The 20,372-nt window shown below is 44.8% G+C and overlaps 1 long non-coding RNA gene across 1 annotated transcript in view; it reads left to right on the forward strand.

Moving 5' to 3' along the window:
• The window catches only part of LOC138527280 (uncharacterized), a 258,963-nt gene extending 257,634 nt beyond the window's left edge, over positions 1-1,329 (forward strand). Inside the window, exon 3 of the long non-coding RNA XR_011283852.1 lies at positions 562-1,329. This is a non-coding gene — a long non-coding RNA (uncharacterized lncRNA). The remainder of the gene's footprint in view (positions 1-561) is intronic.
• Positions 1,330-20,372: the final 19,043 nt, after the last annotated feature.

Genomic DNA, 20,372 nt, shown 5'->3' on the forward strand with positions numbered 1-20,372 from the left:
CAACCCTGTGACTGTATGATCATCAATGTGCATTGCACATGTGTGTTTGCCCCAGCTGTCCTCAAGTCTGGTCTGGGCCGTGGCAGGAGTTTCTTCAAGGAGCTTGGAGGGGAGAGGGGCCTTGTTACGCCACTGGCCTGTGTAGAGATGATAGCACAGTGACAATAATGCAGCATATCAGGTGAGATGTCTGCAGTCCACAACAAGAAATGTCTGCCACAGACAGAGCTCAGCCTGCAGTGCTCCTGAGGTGTGTGTAAAGTGCAGGATTTCTGTTGCTTGCAGCAGTTTTCCCCGGATGCACTTTCCAACCACTGTGCTCAGGGCACTGAGGCTGGCCCAATCGGCCTTCGCCATGCTTTGTTTTACCTGCTTCTATCTGCTTTAGTTACAATTCTACATGCATGATTTAAATAAACCTGTGCACCGCATCCACAAACTCGGCACATAAAATTTGGCAGAAATATCTGCAACATTGCAGACGGCACTGCAAAGTTGTAAAATCACAGAAAATCCAATATGTTGGTGTTTTTTTTTAAAGTATGTTTATTTGATTTCCAGGTACATTATAAAAGAGAAAAACAAGAACGAGTCAAGTCAAATAAACAAGGAAGAGAAATGTGAGGAGTAACACATTTCTTACATGCTCGCTTTCCAACACAAGAGCAATTAAAGTGGGCAAAAGAAAACTAACACAAAGCAGGAGCACTGGGACCATCTGCAGCTGTCAAGAAGAGTTCACCACAGGACCTGGAATACGTCAATAAAGGTTACAAGGCAAATCCTCAGCATAGCTTCACCTACTGTGAGAAATGTTTGCAGACATCTAATGGCATTTTTCTATACTGCGATTCACCATTTTAATACTATTTCAACAAGACTCACAAAATAAGCAAGCCCATCGCTTTCGGAGAAAGTTCTTCCTGGGACATCAGCGCTCAATAACAACACCAACTGCACACAATGAAGCCACCTGACACACCTATACGGTTGTATACTAATTGACCTTTCCACAATTGACTTCGGGAGAATTGACCTCGGGAGAATTGGCCTAATTTAGGAGGTCAATTAGGACATATATGCAGGGGAACACCCTGCAATCACCCACCCAAACCCCTTATATTATTTATAATCCAAAACCAACCCAATACATATATAAAATAACTTAAATAACATAAAGGACAATTGTGCAGAAGGTCAATTAGGACCACTATAATTAGGTCAATTGTGCAAAAGGTCAATTGTAAAAGGTCAATTTGGGTAATACCATCTATACTAATAAAGTAAATGTAAGATTCTTATTTTTAAGTGAAAGCGCCAAGATGCCATGTCAGTCCCATGTGTCTAAGGTCATGTTTTACCCTTTTGGACTCCACAAAGAGATATGCACTTTGTAGTTGGTTTTGTGGTGAGAAGCAAGGCCTTAATTTAGCCACTACGAGCAGCCAATGTTTTCAGAAGAAAAACTTTAGTGCGCCCTCTTTGCAGGGACAGCAGTAGTTAAGACATTCATTGTTTCTTTCCACTCATTTCTGCAGATAATTTAAAACTTCCTGTCCAGTAACCGCTATGGAGCAAGTACAAACAGATCTGAAAGTTGAACTACTTCCAAAGAAATTCTTCCTTTGAAGGAGTTTGATTCTCTTCCGCCCCACACAGCTGATGCCTGCCGCCCTTGCAAAGAGTTTAACAGTAGCAGAATTAATTGAGTCACATTGTTCTTATTAACTATTATTCAATAGAAGACCTAAAATTAGAGGATGTCCTCTCCATCTCTCCTCTGACCCACCACTCTCGCTCATTACAAAAATAATGTTCAGAAAAGGGGCAGGCAGCACAAACGTGAAGTGGGTGAAAGAGCCAGAGGCAAATGAATGCTACAAATGGGGACTCAATGAAGACAACTATGTCATCACTGTATGCAGTGACACAGAAATAATAGGACGAAACAGGGACCATAGGATGATGCACTGGGGGTTGATAAGGTAAAGGATGCTAAATCTCTAGTCTCTGGGATTAATCAAAGGGATAACAGTCCTTGAAGTACTTGTGAAGCTATTCCCTAAAGTATTAGTAAAATGTGTGGTGCGTGTTATGCAATATTTAATCCACATCCATAATGGTCTGGGAATGTGATGACACTTCATTTGAAATGTGTAAATCTATTCACTTTTTCTATGATGAAATGCAGAGTCGACACTTACTTTGCGATCCCAAGATCTTATTAAAACTTTGACCAAATGCCAATTGATCCTGGCATGTTAGAGACTGTCCTTTTAAAGATGATTAATCATTGAAAGGGGACTAAAGAGTCAACTATTAAAAGAACAAAAGAAATATCGCAAAAGGAATTTTGAATGTGAGCTTGGAAACTCGCATTTAAAATCGTGTACAAATACATCAGCACTGAGCAAGATTACTATATGAAGCAATACAAACATTAGAATCAAAAATTGGTTAATCAATGAAAGACTGTAAATGTTTGTCCCTTCTCTCTAGCTGTTGAAATAGACATAGGGCCTCATTACGACCCTGGCGGTAGGGGGTTAACAGCGCCGGTAGAGCTGCCGGTGCCATTAACCCCCTACCGCCTCATTACGAGGTCTGCTTGCGGGATCCGCTAAGGACGCCTGGTAGAACCAGGCGTCCTTAGCGGGTCCCGCAAGCAGACCAGGATGCTAACAACGGGCCCGTCATTAGCATCTTCCCCATTGAGCCCAATGGGGGCTCGAATGGGAATGGGGATGTACCTGGTCCAGGTTCCTAGAATGGGGAAATACCGGGCCCTCCAATGTCGGAATGGCCCGGTATTTCCCCATTCAAGGAACCCGGACCCGGGCATGGCTACCTCATACTCGGAATGAGACCCATAGAAAAACGATGTCTCATTTCATAGGCACTCCATGGCCCTCATTACAAGTCTGGCGGAAACTGTGCTGGAAAAACCCGCCAGACCCATAATGAATTACCGCCACCCGACTTGCCGGAAAAACCGGGGCATTACAGCCCCGGCGGTCCAGTAAGTCAGGCGGCGGCAATTGTTAATCCCCATTCCCATCTGGGTCCCATATGGGAATGGGGACCATGGAAGCACCGGCACCGTTAATAACGGTGCCGGTGCTTCCATGAATGTCTGCGGCCGGGTGCCAAGGCAGACCTGGCGGGAGGAACTGCACCAGGTCACAGACTTGTACTTTGCCAGACTGGAAACAAAGGTGGCGGCAAGCTTACCGCCACCGTTGTTTCCGGACCAGCAAAGTCGTAATGAGGGCCCATGTCTTTTGCTGTAAACATAAACATGTTACTCAGATGGTTAGCAGTGTAAGGGTGCAGAAGTAGATGAGGGACACAAAGGTGGCATGCTTGTTGGTAAAAACCTTTATTTAACAGAAAATAAGGAAGAACCCTACCTGTCCCTATTACTAAGAGGGGTTTTCCTGCCTCAAACAAAACTAAGGACATCTGTCAAAAGTAAATAGTCCACTGTTCTATGTCCCAAACCTATTTCGGTCCCTTACACTTCAAAAGAAAAACTATAACAGGTTTCGCCCTCATTGCAAAAGGGTCGCTCCTTCCTTCTGGATGGTCTTAGGCAGTTCGTAAATAATGGGGGATTATCCTCTTTCCCTGGCCATCACCAGGCCTTTCTATATAGTTCCACACAGATGGAGGGATGTCTCCCTTCCCCAGGCCTTCCCAGGCAATTCTTTACAGTTCCACCAAGATAGGGAAAATGTCTCCCTTCCCTAATCTCACGGGAGGGGAAACCCCCTTTGGGACCAGTGATGACCACATTGGGAGAACATGCTATTTTCACCAATCCCATGGCCCTAGAGCCTCTTCCGACAGATACCCCACTATTCCCTCACCTCATTCCTCTTCAGCCCTACCCTCATACCCTATGTACTTTTCTAAAGCAGTCCACATAGAGAGTACTGAGACAAGGAAGATTCCTAGTGAGTTACAACACCAGCACTCACTTAGTACAGAGACGAGGAGGAAGTGCAGAGCAATACCGAGTAACCAATTAGAACCCCTTTTACCAGTCTAATGGTTTGCAACCAGTGCTTGGATGGGAGAAAAGGCCATTTGGCTGTTCTAAAAATCAGAAAGAAGAACCTATGGAGGTAAAATGGATGTTAGGAGAGAAATATGATTTTCTTCCTGAGACGGAGGAAGACATTGAAACTATTAATAACGGTTTATGTGTTTGATCCTCCATTACAACCCATGAACCCGTAACAATAAATGGGTATCCTGCTAATGCTTTTATCGATTCAGGAAGCAAGCAAACGGCCACCCGCACTTACCTCATACAAGACATACAACAGGGAAAACCTATCTGGGTGACTTCTGCTCATGGACACCAAACCATTTTTTTAGAATCCGAGTGGCAATTGGTATACAAAATAAAATAGTCATCATGAATTCAGCCATCATAGCAGGTCTTTCGGAATAAGTTATCATTGAAACAGATTTCCCTCACTTTGGACAAATCATAACAAATGTTTCTTCCCCTAACCAGAAGTATTGTCCTGTAGATTCATGGGAGGAAACAGAAATAATAGATTCCTTCCAATTTGGAATTGGGACCTTCAAAAGAAGGAAACCCAGAACAAACAACCTGTAAAAGATTCTAGGGGAAGTCTCGCGGAAAGAGGACAGAAAGAAAGGGGAAAGGTATTTGACAAATCTGAAGATGTCGTCCCTTCTCCCCTAGGGGGAGACCTTTCCCAGCTGGCCAGGGCAGTGAGTCCACAGTACAATAATCCCCCTGGGGGCGATGCACAGCAGGAGGATCACGTGGGAAGGGAAACCCCTTATGGGACTAGGGACGATCATCTCCAGAAGATGCTGCATAACCCCACGAACGTCCTTCAACCCCTTTTCAGGAATTAAATTACCCTCCCCTCTGCCCTGACAGAACTGATATGTGTTATTGTGAAACCAATACAACAAGTTCATTCATGCAGTGTAAGCTAACCAATGTTGGCATTGACTTATTACATCTGAAACCATGTACTGAAACGAGGAAGAGGACTCAACCGAAGTGAGCAGTCTAGTTCTTTAAATAATTTGATTTGTTCAGAACAACTTCTTTTCCCAATGCGGGAGTTTAAATGTGGCGCCGCTGCGGACCAGAGGAGAATCCCTCCGGGTAGTGGTGACCCAGGAAGCAAGGCCGTCAGCTGGAAAGCAGTGCACGAGACACGAGACCGACACAAAGGCAAAACACTGTTTGTAGGGGAAGGAGAGAGAACATATGTAGCCAGGGAGCCGGCTACTGTGAAGCTCACTTAGCAAATAGACAAGGGGGCGTCTTGCCGTGTCCACAGCAGCGCTGAGGCAGGAACGGATTGCGATAAGGATGCGGGACGCCACAGACAAACAGCCGAGCCAAGAGCAAACCCCAGGGCTACAGGAGCCTTGAGATGGAATCCCGCCATCCAGAAGACACGAACTGAGAACAGAGGTACGCGAGCTGGTGGGGATTAACAGGAGTGCTGGGAAAGCCGGGTGAAGCACTGAAATAACCAAATGAGGGTCAGAGAGTATTGTGGACTAATACACTAAGAGTAGTACCGAGAAGCAACAGGGAAGCTACACCAGTCATTAATAAATGCAGGACAGGTGAAAACGTAGCTTGGCACGAGAGTAAACAGGCTATTGCAGACAACAATTGCAAGTCTGGTACCTGCACCCATACAAAGCAAAACAAATAAGGGTGTCAGAGACTCTGTGTGAAAGCAAAATTGAAAACAAGGAACATTCCGATAGTAGGTGAGTATACCATGACCCCTCAAGTATTGCGAGTATGGGATTCGCACCAAAATAGAAAGGTGGAAACAAACTGGTTTAAAACCCTAGGACTGAGGACGTGTTGTAACTTTTGATGAATCTTTTGTGTTTTGTATAAGAAGAGACTGGGAAGACATTTGTCCTTTTTGAAGTCTAGGGGAAAGGAGCAACACCCTAGTATTGGAACATTATTTTCGTGAATCCTTTGGAAGCCCACCTGGCTGAACGAGCTGTACATTGTAGAATCCTTTGTGTTTTGTGTGAGAAGAGATTGGAAAGACATTTTTATTCTTTTTTTAAGTCTAGGGGGAGAGGAGCAACACCCTAGTATTGGACCATTGTTTTATTGAATCCTTTGGAAGCCTACTTGGCTGAGAAAACATATGTTGCCTTGATGAACACACACTTTTTTATAGTAAGATCAACCGTGTACCGTTCTGTTAGTTTATAGCGTGAGGGACAGAGATAGGTCTTGAGAACGTGACTGGGACAGACTTCATAATTTTAGGCATCCTGACAGTTTTCACTATTTCTTTTGAGGCAGGGAACCCCTCTTACATTTAGGAAGAGAGGGGCCTTTTTCCCAACCTTTCTAAACAAATAAAAGTCTGTACCCAAAACTATACCACCCTTTTGTCTGAGCTTTACTGCTGGTACCTCGCACCTCCAAGAAAAGGAAAAGGGCTGTGTGAGACAGCATGATACCAAGAGATGACACAGACAACAGATGTAACCGTTTTGAAAACTTTGTTAACATATCAGGATGGGTGTAATGCCCAACTTGCCCTGCAGCTATAATGGGAACAGCCCTAACTAAAGAAACTAAGGAAATGTCAATAAGTTCAACTCAAAAGTCTGTCTGTGTCAAAACCTATACTTGCCCACATGTCTAATACAGAAATATAACGTGGGAATTTTCTAACTTAAATAGTGTTCAACATAAAGTCTGGAGCAGTCTGTAGCCTCCTTCACAGGTTCAGGATACAGTTCCAACCACAAAGTTCAAAAAGGTGCTTAGGGTTCCCTTCCCCAAGCTTAAGCACTATTTCACCAAAAGAACAATGTTCCAAAGGAATTCAGGGGATCCCTGTCCCAAGCTTCTAGCATTGATTTCCAAAACAACGCTGTTCCATAGGAACTCAGGGGTTCCCTTCCACATCCTTCAAGCACAGATTTCCAAAACAGCAATGTTCCAAAGGAGCTCAGGGGTTCCCTTCCCCAAGCTTCAAAGCACAATGTTCAAATTAGATTCTCACTGATCATTGGGCGCTCAGAGTTCCCTTCCCCAAGTTTTAAGCACTTGCTCTCAATGTTGAACAAAATTCACAGTTTTCAATAGCATTTGTATTTCACAGTTTCTTTCACACTTCTCCTTGTTAGGGTTTCCTGGTCTAAGTGTAGTTAACAGGTTGCAAGGCCCACCCATTACAAGTTGCCCTTAACAAGCTTTCTACCACTTTGATGATTTATAGAGTTTCACCAGTTCTTAGATTCAGGGTTTGCCTTTCTTGACACTTCTTTGGTTCTCCTTTCTATAATGTGCAAGCTTGACTTTCAGTTACAGCCTGATCCGGATTTTGCTCACACTTCACTCGCTCCCCTCGGGTTGCTCGCTTTTACTCTCCTATACACAGTATTCTTATTTCGTGATACTTTCACAATGTCCTTAGTTAGTCAGAGACTCATGACACATATTGCATACTCATGATCACTCTGACACAATTTTATTTTATTTATTTGTATTTTATTTTATTACATTTGTTATACGCCCAGACCCGGGGGTATCACGGCGTAGTTACAGACAATGGGAGAATGCAATCTTAGAAAGAACTCAGAGGTCCACAGGAATAGCAATCAGTAATATACAATAATATACAAAGCAGTCAGGAATCAGTAATATACAATAATATGCAAAGCAGTCAGGTATAAGCAGTTAATTGGAGGGGAGTAGTGCTCTGGTTCAGTTAGAACTTATTGAAGAGCCAAGTCTTCAAGAAGCTTTTGAATTTAGGGAAGGAGGTTTCATTCATAATGTGGAAGGTAGCGCATTCCAATGTCTGGGGGCCAGTGTTTTGAAGCTACTACCCCCTGCTTTCTCTCTTTTGTATCTGGGGGTTTCAAGGTATGCGTTTTTGTTGGACCTGAGGAGTCTGGTCTGGGGCTTCATGATGACTGTGTTGTTGAGGTATTTGGGAGCTTTGTTAGCCCTGCCTTTGTGGGTGATGCTCAGGGTTTTAAATAGAATTCTGGCTTGGATGGGGAGCCAGTGGTGGTCTCCTCTGGTGTTAGAGATATGTTCGGATTTTTTGATGCTTAGAGCTGCTCTGAGGGCTTTGTTCTGCATGAGTTGAAGTTTGGCTATGTTGGCTTTGGAAGTGCCAAGGAATAGGATATTACAGTAGTCTAGTTTAGACAGTATGAGTGCTCTGGCTAGGGTAACACAGTTGTTGGCTGAGAGGAATTTACGGCTGAGGGAAATGAGTTTGGAGGTGTAGGAAGTGGACGAGGCTAATGTGTTTACTTGTTTAGACATGGATAGTGTTGCCTCTAAGTAGACGCCAAGGGTCTTGACTTGTTTAGGAACAGGGATTATGGTTCCATCGATGGTGAATGATTTGAAAGCGGGCTCAAGGGTGTTAATTTTGCTGGAGGAGCCTAGTATGAGGAGCTCGGTTTTGTCGTCGTTGAGACAAAGGCTGTTATTAGCCATCCAGTTTTGGATGAGTGAGTAAATTTGGTTAACCAGGAGGGAGTCTTGTTCATGATTGCCTGAGAGAGGAATGAGGATTTGGGTGTCATCGGCGAAGTTGGTATAGATGACACCCATGGCATCCAACGCTGCAAATAATAGCTTGGTGTAGGCATTATACAGAGTGGGGGATAGGCAGGAACCTTGCGGCACACCTGCAGGGACAGGCACTGGGTCTGCTGATTCTTTGCCGATGGATATTCTGGAAGTCCTATCAGCCAAGAATGATTTGATCCAGTTGGTAGCGTTCTGAGCTAGGTTGAAATTGTTTGCTAGAGTGTTGCAGAGTTTATCGTGGACAACCAGACCGAAGGCCGCTGAGAGGTCCAGGAGCATCAGTAGACAGAGTTTGCCTGCTTCTCTAGTGGCATCCATTTGGATCTTCAGATCAAGGAGGGCTGCCTCTGTGCTATGGTTGGGACGGAATCCTGACTGTCGGTCTCCTAGTAATTGATGTTGTTCCAAATGGTTCTGAATTTGGCAGTAGGCTATTTTGTCAATTATTTTTAGGAGAAATGGGACCGTTGTAATAGGTCGGTAATTAGTGGGTATTGTTGGGTTCAGGGATGGTTTTTTTAGAAGTGGTGTCACCCAAGCTTTTTTGATACTGGTGGGGACTGTGTTTGTGAGGAAAGAGGCATTGATGAATTCGGTGATGATAGGTGTGAGGGTGGGGGCACATAGTTTCACTAGGTGGGAGGGGAATTGGTCTTCTTTACAGTTGGAAGCTTTGAGTTTCATTATGGTGTCAAATACTACTTTGTTAGTCACTGGTGTGAATTGAAATGGGGGGCCAGTAGTGGCATTTGATGTGGTCATTGATATGGTGGGTGGAGTTTTGTCAGCTAGGAGCGTTTTTTACTATCGATTTTATTTTGCAGTAGGAGGATTTTAGATGAGAGTGCGTTTTGAATAGTGGTGCACCAGACTTTGCTAGCGTTAGAAGGCGCTGAGGTTTGACAAGGGTTTTCGAGCTCTCTAAGGATGGTAAACAGTTCTTTGCTGTCTGAGGACGGATTAGTAATGTGGAGGTTGAAGGCATTGGCTTTTTGGGTGATTATTGCTGATTTATAAGTATTGTTGGCTTCAGCGAAGGCTAATGCCGATTCTGGGGTATTGCTTTTCTTATGGAGGTGTTCAAGTGATCTTTTTGTGCGTTTTAAGGCTATAAGTTCCTCATTAAACCAAAAACAGGAGCGTTTGTCAGGTCTACGGGTTTTAGTGGTGATGGGAGCAAGTAGGTCAATAGTTTGGGTAAGGCATTGTTGGTATTGTTCTGCTAGATAGGAGGGGTTGTTGGTGCCTAGAGCCGTATGGGCAAGGGCAGCACTCAGGGCTGGGGTGAGTTTGTCAGAAGAGAGCTTTTTGATATTTCTAGTTTCGAATGTTTCTAGTTTTTTGGGGGTGATGTGTTCTGCACTGGCATTATCTATAGTGAAGTTCATTACATAGTGATCTGACCAATTGACTGGGAGGATGGAGTCAATGGTGACTAGAGAGTTAAGAGTGAGAAGCCAGTCTAAGGTTCTTCCTTTTGAGTGGGTGGGTTTATCTATCAGTTGTACGAAGTTCATTTCTGACATGGCTGTATAGAATGTAGATGCTTCTGAGTCCAGGGGGTCATTGTATCCTAGGTTAAAGTCACCGAGGACTATGCATTTAGTTTTAGGCTTGATGAGGGGCGTTAGGAGTAGTGGGATGTCCAAGTCGGGGTGGGTAATTTTATTGGGTGATCTGTACACCACTAGTAAATTAGTAGTGGTTTTGGGGTTGGAAGTATACTTAACTAGTAGGAGTTTATAACCTTGTATCTGTTCTATTGGGCAAGCTCTGATTTCCAGAGTGGTTTTGGCTATTATGGCAACTCCACCTCCTTGGGTATTTGTCCTGTCTGTTCTAAGGATGCTGAATCCTGGGGGAATGGCAAGGGCTAGAAGTGGTCCTGCTGCTGGGTGAAGCCAGGTTTCAGTGACCACCAGCATATCAAGGTGTTGGTCCTCAATGAGGTCATGGATATCTATAGCATGGGCACCTAGTGAGCGGGCATTGATGAGTGCACTTTTGAGGGTGGAGGTGGGGGCAGGGGGTGGTGTGTTACCTGAACTGGGGGAAGAATCAGTGGTTTTGTTATTGGTTTGGTGTTTGAGTGGTGCGTTGTGGAGGCTTTTTTGTTGGAGATTAGTGGGCGTGGTGTTTAATTTGGTCGGTGTGTTGGGTGTGGTGGTGAGTGAGGTAGCTCGTAGGGACATTTTAGTTCTAGACATGAGTCTGTTGAGTCTTTCAATACCCAGGATGGGTGTGGTCCTATCATTAATGCTAATAGGTGTGGTGTGTTTGTATATAGACGGGTTGGGACTAAGGCTCGGGATATCTGAGGTTGCTACATTCTTGATGGTGGTAGGTGTAATGTGGGATTGAGGAAATGGTATGGGGAAACGGGGGGTGTGTGGGGAGGAAGGGGGTGGGGCAGGGGATGGGGAAGTGGCGTGAACAGCCTAGTCTAGCTAATCCTTCGCCAACCTTGATGAAATGTTCTCTGGTGCATGGTGTAGCATTAGGGACTATACAAAAAGGGAACATGATAATGGTGAGGAGCGCCAGCATTATATTGGTGGGGGCTGAGTGGGCAGAGATAGAGTTCAATGAACTATTTAGGCACATGGGCTGGGTGCAATAATCCAGCGCAGACAGGCAATGCACTAATACAGTCACAGCATCAGCCTGGGTAGCTAGTAGGGTGGACAGGCAATGGGTCACCTAAATTCGATTTCAGCAATCATGGCAGAAAAGCATAGGTCACTAGCAGGGTGCACAGGCAATGGGTCACCTAAATTCGATTTTTTCAAACAGGGCACAAAAGCATAGGTCACTAGCAGGATGCACAGGCAATGGGTCACCTAAATTCGATTTTTTCAAACAGGGCACAAAAGCATAGGTCACTAGCAGGGTGCACAGGCAATGGGTCACCTAAATTCGATTTCAGCAATCAAGGCAGAAAAGCATAGGTCACTAGCAGGATGCACAGGCAATGGGTCACCTAAATTCAATTTTTTCAAACAGGGCACAAAAGCATAGGTCGCTAGCATGGTGCACAGGCAATGGGTCACCTAAATGAGATTTTTTCAAACAGGACACAAAAGCATAGGTCGCTAGCAGGGTGCACAGGTAATGGGTCACCTAAATGCGATTTTTTCAAACAGGGCACAAAAGCATAGGTCACTAGCAGGATGCACAGGCAATGAGTCACCAAAATTCTATTTTAGTTAGCAAAGTGAAAAATAGCGTTGTATTACGATCTGAGGATCATACTTTACTAGGGGAGTGACTATGTGTGGGTACACAGAGGTATAGAGTTCCAACTGGAAAGAGTCGATAGTGCAGCACGGTAGCAGTAGCAGCTTACCTGGAGCAGGATGGGCAGAGGTGCTGGCCCCAGGCTCCTACCGCTCCGTACAGGCTCAAGACAGGGGAGCCTTTGTATGGAGGCCGGCTCTCATTGGAATCAAAGAGCGGTGCGGCGGCCAGTAGGTGGCCGTGTTGGTGCAGCTGGCGGATCAATGTTTCGGCAAAATTCAATTCAAGTATTGCATCACTGGGAGGCTTTCGAGAACGTGCCGACCAGACATGACCACTCTACTGCAATGTAATTCCTCTACTTTCAAAAGCGCACCGGGTTTCCTTGCATTCTCTTTATGAAACTCACTGACTGCAACATACTTTTCTTTGGTTTCTCCAGTGAGTTGCTTTCTGGGATTTGAAGTCAGGGCCTCATCACCTGCCCCTCAGATACCCCTGGATGGTTACTGCCAGTCAGGGGAATGAGCAGTGGGGAGGAGGGGCTAGCACCCATGCAGTAGAGAAGCTCCTCTGGCAGCTCCTGCTCGATCCAATAGAAATCCGCCACCAAAAGCAGCTAAACTGAACTGGATGAGACACAGAAATCCGATTGGGGGAACATTATGGGTGCATCTAAAGGGGACTGAAATTTGCAACAGAGCGAGACAAAGCTGGTAATTCTCTCCTGACATGAGCACCGAAGATCCTGGGGACTCAGGCACCTCTACCCAGGAACGTGCAGCTTCCCCCTCCTATTCCCCCACTGAGGTGCTGTGTGCTGGACTGGACTCTGGGGACGTCCAGCGAATGCACGCCCCATGGTCGGAGCAGAGTCCGGATCCTGGGTGGAGCTGAGCAAGGAGGTGGAGGACATGCAGCATCGGCTTGAGGCAAGCTACACCCTGCAGAGATACACACTCGAGAGCGGGCGGAGACACCCTTGCCGGGTGCCCGACTCCGCTGCGCACAAAGAAAGGGAAAGGGATGCCTCCTGAAGTCACAGACGGCATAAGAGGATATCTGCATACAAGACCGGCAGAACTCCTGCAACTGTGCAGGTGAGACCCGCTACAGTATTGAACACATGCAAGTCTGGGACTCTTAATTCTAACATACCCCAAGAGTGAGAATGTGTACTTTGGAATTGCGACGCTGAGTGAGAGTCCAAATTGCATGGTTAAAGAGATGCTGATATTAGTCTAATCGAAGGCTGATAGCATAAAGCTTCAGAAACACTGAGTGATCTTGTGTGGAGCAACAACGCATAATTCACAGAGCTGGCCATTTAAACCCCTACTGCACCACAGAGATATATGACTGAGAGCCCATCAGCACACCCTGTCATAGTAAGCTTGCCTGATGCTAGCCCACACTGCAGCCTGATCAATCTCTGAGAGGGGACCGTACTGTGTAGTGGGGGTTAATAACTCAACCCAACTTGAGTACTGCAGGGCCAACTTGCACTTCAGTCAGATGCACCATTCCGGGAAGGACACTGGACCGCTAGATGAATAGAATACCCACATAGGCTGAGGGTGGGCTCTGAACCCGGAAACAAAGTGAGTTAATCCCAACAATTTCGCCAAAGATACCACACGTGCGCAAGTCAGGATCACTTGTGCTGAAAATACTCCTACAAAACCTAGCAGGGAACTAAAAGGCTACATGAGGTCCAACCCAATCTGTAATGCACAGATTCTGAGAGCGCTTGAATAAAGGAGAGTTCATAAAAGTAAACTAGGACTATGCCTAGGAAACAACGCACTACACACCAGACGTCTACTAAAGCCAACTAAGGGAAGGTCAAACAGACCACAATGGAATCATACGCCAAAGGCCCAGCCAACACACAAAAGGAAGCCAATGATGCATCGACCCCGGCAGGACACGAGAACAAATTGGAGAACTACAGATCCTATCGGCCATTGCTGCCCTAAAAAACACATTGGAATCCAAAATAGATGCTGTGATTATCGACGTGGGACTCCTGCGACAAGATTTCCGAGCGTTACCAGACAGTAAAGCAAAATTGAAGCACAAGTTAAGGACAATACTGCGGGTGTGCAAAAAGCACAGACTGACATCAAAACACTTCATCTGAAAGTGAAAATGCTAGAAGACAGGACTGAAGCCCGTAGAAACAACATCAGGATCCTGGGCCTGCCAGCAGGAATGGAAAGCATAGATCCTACAACATACGTGGAGAATTTACTCCTGCATCAGTGGGCCCAGGCAACCTCACATAAGGCTTCACAGTTGAACACACATCCAGGGTCCAGGGTGCGCCCCCCACAGGCCAATCATTGCCAGAATAATTAATTATAAGGACAGGGAAAGAATACTAGCATTCACAAGATCCATGGACATTATACAAAGAGCATCGGCCAAATTGGCAGTCTACCCAGATTACACGCTCCAAATGCAAAGACGCAGATCCCAATTTGGCCCCACGAAAGACAGACTTTGCAAGGCTGGTCTTAAATATATGCTAATCTACCCAGCCCATTTGAAAATCCTACAAAATGGCCGAACACTATTTGACAGCCCAGAAGAAGCTCAAGAATGGATGGACTATGAGGGAATCGCTGCGTCAGTAAATGGAAGCGGAGCATGAATGCAGGGACATAAGTGCTCACCAACCTTTTGGAGTCCTGCTCTGTTGTGAATAATCCACATGCAGCTGGGATAATGGGACACCCGGCATTGCCTTGCTCTGGTTTACTCCACGTAGCACATTATCGGCGGATGCAGGTTGCTTATTCGCTATTTGCTGCTTTAGGGTAAAAATGCATCAGAACTCAGGAGAAGCCTTGAGGGTAGCTGTAACACTCAGGTGTGATATAATAAGGCATTTATAACGCGCCTATACTCTAGTGTTTCAAGGTAGTGCCCACACCCCTTGCTGCTGCTACACCTCCGCAGTTGTGTTTTAGGATACATGTTGTAAGTATCCACCCGCTGCGTATCAGTCCCCTATTGGTTAAATCGGGAACAGGACATGGGAAGCGGACATGCCTGAGCATGCTATATGTAGCTGGGCAATGGTTGGGAGGGGGATGGGTGGGGGAGTTGAACAGTTTGTTTGTTAGGCCTCTGTTGAAGTCCACAAGGTTCCAAGTCTGCACACAGTGCTGTGCAGGCCCCAGACTCCCAAGCTCAATGAGGTCTCTAATATTACCCATAGTGATAATAGAGAATGTTGACATTGTGACTCTGTATTATAGGCCAGTGAAACATGATCATCCCTCCAAATTCATAAAGCATGGCTAGGAACATCAAGTTAGTGACCTAGAATGTCAGTGGTCCCAACAGTTACATTAAAAGAAATAGAGTGCTAACACACCTGTGCAGGCCCAGAATAGACAATGCATGACTACAGGAGACACATCTTACTAAAATCCGATCAGACACACTGACGAAGAAATGGGGACGACATACGGTGGGCCCAGCATCTTATTCTAGTGGGGTCATCATTTGGATTTCCCCAATGGTACCCTTGAGAATTGTCCAGACGAAGACAGGCGAGGAAGGAAGGATGGCACTTATGTACCGATTCCTAGAGAATAAAGAAATATGCATTACAAACGCATATGTCCCCAATAATGATGCCACCTCCTTGTTTAGATAGATCATTATATTCCAGACTCAGTCCCTATAGGAGCAGCGTGATAATATGGGGAGGGGACCTCAACTGCAAGCTAAACCCAGTTGTAGACCGGTCTGATAATAAATTCACGAAACCCGCTCCACCAGCTAAAACCTTAAACGCCCTATTGAAGTTCTTCGAGCTAACCGATATTTGGAGGGCCCTACACCTAACAACCCAGGACTACTTGCACTATTCTGTCCCACATGCAGTATATACCAGACTGGACTATTTCATTGTGGGCACTGAGTCAGAGGGGGAGTTTATAGAAGTAGAATATAAAGCTTGTGTCTTGTCGAGCCACGCACCCTTGTTCCTTACATGGCAAATTGCCCCCTCTAGGCCAGCAATACCAACATGGAGATTATGAAGTGAAACCCTACAAGATGTTATCTTCAGAGACCACATAAGAGGGAGCATTCGAGAATATTTCACACTATATGCGAACAGCATGGCATCAACCAGCACATTATGGGAAGCATTTAAGGTGGTTATTACAGGAGAGGCGATAGCCAAGGCAGGCAGTATACAAGCGGAAATCACTAGAGATTTGTCCAGGGTCGAATGAGAATTAGAAGATATAGATAAAACAACACCATGCCAAACAATAGACCACATAAAGAGACAGAGTTGAGGCAGAAATGCTTAGCACATTGGGAAAGACTTGGAAGATGTAACTACACTAAATACATTGAGAGACAACATGCTGAGGGGGACAAACCCAGAAGGCTCTTGGCATGGTTGTATAAGAATGATATTAAAGGGGAGATGATCTGCTCCATAAACAATGACCAAGGCCTCCTCTGTAACACACAAGCTGAGGCGAATGCCACCTTTTATGACAATTACAGCTCTTTGTACAAAACAGGAGGCGCGAGGCAGAGTATAGACCTCCAAGAAGCCTTAGATTTGATTGACCTCCCAAAGCTGGAGGAAGAAGCTATGGAGTCACTTGAAGCCCCTATAACCTTAGAAGAAATACTATACATGATCAGGTCCTTATCCGCCGGCAAAAGCCCCTGGCTTGGATGGCCTGCCAAGTGAGTTCTACAAGGAATTTGCGGAAGACCTTGCACCAGTAATGTTATATATGCTTAGGGAAGCGTACGAGAAATGCTCTCTCCCCCTGAGTCTAATAGAAGCATTAATAATACCCTTGCCCAAACTCAACAAGCCCACGATTGACTGTGGCTCATATAGGCCCTTGTCCTTACTAAACCAAGACAGTAAGATACTTACTGCTTCATTAGCAAATAGATTGAAAGCTGTGATAGCAGCATTACTACACTCAAATCAAACAGGTTATGTGCCAGGCAGGAACATATCATTGAACTTAAGGTGCTTGCATAATGTAATTGTAATTGGTTATTTATAACGTGCTTAATACCCAGAGGTTTCTAAGCCCAGACAGAGGGATCAAATCTGTGTTGTCATGTTTCGTCTTGCTTGCAGGGCGAAAACATTGCCCCTGAGCTATCCTCCCGAGACCAATAGAGAGCACCAAGACACACGACCATCACTGTGCGGTTGCCTCTTTAGTCGCGATGAAAACGTTTGACTCCATCAAATGGGATTGCTTGTACGCTGTACTACACAAATTCGGAATTGGGCGTGGTTTTGTCCAGTGGGTACAACTGCTTCATAACAGACTGATGGCCACAATCAGAACGGGGCAACACTTCTCTGAACAATGGGTACTTGAAAAAAGGTACAAGACAGGGGTGCCCTTTATCGTCAATGTTATTCATCCTTGCCATTGAGTCGATTGCAGGGTACCTGAGGAAGGAGTATCAAGAGGCGGGTATATGCATAGACGGAGTATGACATCTGGTGTCCTTATATGCAGATGACATGCTACTTTATATATTGAAACCTGAAGAGAAACTGCAATACATACTAGATATACTCGATAGCTTTACTGAACTATCGGGCATCACAATTAGTCGTGAAAAGTCTTGTTTGTTCCCATTAGCTGGCCTGTCAAGAGTAAATAAGAATCAGTTACCTACCCTTGTGCTAAAATGGCAAATGGACATGTTCCGTTGTTTGGGATAGACATATATCACGATGGTGCGGTGGAGCATAAATAAAACATGCAAAAAGCACTTGAGTGTATCACTAGATCCATGAATTTCTTGGGACGATTGCCCCCATCACTAATGGGAAGGGTAGCGATGTTGAAAATGGTATCATTGCCTAGATAATTACACTACTTTGTGAATATCCCGTATAAAATACCCAAGTGCTTTTTCGGTATACTAGACACAGAGTGTCAACGCTTTTTATGGCAGAACGGACGATGGAGGGTGGCCTTGAATACACTCCAAAGAGCCCATGAAGAAGGAGGCATTAAAGTCCCGCAATTTGAATTATACGTTCTGGCAGGCCAGCTACAATTCATAGCAGGCTGGTTAGCAGATGAATCTACAATAGACGGAGTACTACTTGTAAGTGATTCCAATCCGGCACACACCCAAGTCAAAGCCGAGCATGTAGTGCACAACTGAAATCCTTATTTATTTTTGTGTAAAATTTAAATATTCCGAACGATATACCACTCATATCACACCCTTCTCCTGGAAACCCCCCCAGTCACACTGAACCAGGAATCAGGCTGGTTTGCAAAGGTAAATATTTATTTATGTATTTAAAATGTAATCACAATATATTTTAATGGGTAAACAACAATCACCAATGGGGTGACAGAACACTGAATAATATCTTTAATACACGATGAGTAAGTAATGAGCAAAACAAATGCAGCACAGAAAATAATACTTTTGTGTTGGTTTCAGATCAGATAGCACTATGGTTAGAAGTTCCCCCTGCAACACCCCTTAACCCCCAAGTAGGCAATGTAAAGAGATAGGAGGAGAGAGTAGGTATTCAGGAATAGAACAAATCAAACAGAATATCCCACTTTCCCCCGGCAAACACAAGAGAAAAACGGAATTGACTTTTCAGCTGTCAGACTGGCTTTCAAGATTGTCTTTAGAATGGACTGGGGGGGAAAAACACCAAATATGGTCCAAAATACTGAAATTGTTATAAATTCTTATGGGAGCCGCTTTGAATAGGTGCAAACAACCAAAAGCAATGATTTGGTCAGCAGAAAACAGAGCTATTTTACACGTGTAAACCTTTCAGATTTTTAAAATGGCGGCACACTTTTCAGTGTGTGATATGGATAGCTATAGATATTGGGTACAAGTAGGAGTTAAAATTTCATTTCTATCACAAAACATAAGGGAGTTACAGAGGTTTTAGTAAAGGTCGTTTTTGTAAAATAGGCGCGAGAATGGAAAACAGGAATGCACTTTTAAAAATGATAAATGGGTTTGCTTAAACTAGAGGATGACTATGAAGAGGCGAATACCACACAGGAATCTTACAGTTACTGGATCAGGGTGACCCACCTGATAAGGAAACCCGACTTCTTCAGATGAGAAAAGGGTCAGCGCAAAGATAATTCTAACACTACTGGTTCTGAAGGAAGGCTAGGATGGGTTGGATAGGGATAAGACTATGCAATTATACTATGGGACACAGTTCTTCCTATTTATACTCACAGGATAAGTTTTTAAATGGGACCGTCAGCTCTGGTCAGGATTGGGTCTGGTCTAGGAAAGACAGCACATCAGGCACGGGACTGGATCCTCTAGGCCAGACGCCGGATTGGCACAGAATTTGCTCTCCTAGTCTGTGGGTATTTAAATCAGCTGGATGACGAATTCCTCAGGCAAGCCTAGTGGTGGCAAGCCAGAGAATTTCTGGATACTGGTTCAAAAGGGCTTCTCACACTAACCAGCGCTTTACTGGGTAGAGAGAATACATTTGAGGATTTGGGACCTTGCTGAAATCAAAAGTCTCTATTGCTGGCAAGAGATTTGGCATCTGGATCTGGAAGAATATTTAAAGCTGGATGTAGAGAGCTGGATCAGAGTGCTTTGCCGGAATCAGGAAGGTGGAAGGATCAGTGAGTCCCTATGTGTTGTCAGCTGTCTATATTTATGATAAAGAATGACATCACAAAGGGGGTGTCTGTGCCGGCTTAGCTAAGCTTGCCCCTGTGAGCTGAGATTGGGCCAAACTTCATCTCCGCCTTGCAATTTGAGTGATTGGATCAAGGCTGGGTGATGCCACGTTTTATGATTTGCTTTACAATCCTCAGAGATCTCCCTTTAGCCACTGGTCTCCAAGTGTGATTTTATATTAAATGTACATTTCTACATTGGTCACCTTTATACAAATCACACACAAAGATGCCATATTTTACATAGCAGCTACTCCTCAAAACCCGGCAGTGGTGGGATCTTGTCTTCCCTTTGTACAGAATTTTGCCCTTTTCGCTATGAACACAATGTCCAATTTTTCTGCAAATTTCCACAACTGTGCGTGTTTAACATAGGGACATGCCCGGACATTTTCACAATTCTAACAGTAATACATTTTGCATAAAACCACATATCTTTCCATTCCTGGCCAGAACATGTCACACAGTTCTGCCGCCTCTTCACACGTGCAGCCAGAATTTAAATTAACAACTCTGTCATTTTTATATTTTTTACCACTTTGAATAGCAAGTTATGAGTCTTTCAAAATGTGTTCTTTGTTCACGTTTAGCAAAAGATGGGCGCTTGGCTCTGCCTCTTTTTGTCTCCCTGCAGTCCAAGGCAACCCCCTCCTTGCTTGTTCCTTCCAGCGGCCATTTACGACCCCTTTTCATACTTCCAGTTTCCTGGGATGCAGCTTTGTCATTGTTCCTTTGCTCTCTGTAGACAAGATTCTGTACTAACCGGCAATTAATACCTCCCAGTGAGTTTCTGCTGAGTGGAAGGCCCT

Source organism: Ambystoma mexicanum, chromosome 14 (assembly GCF_040938575.1).
Source record: "Ambystoma mexicanum isolate Mex_15411 chromosome 14, UKY_AmexF1_1, whole genome shotgun sequence".
NCBI classification, from domain to species: domain Eukaryota; kingdom Metazoa; phylum Chordata; class Amphibia; order Caudata; family Ambystomatidae; genus Ambystoma; species Ambystoma mexicanum.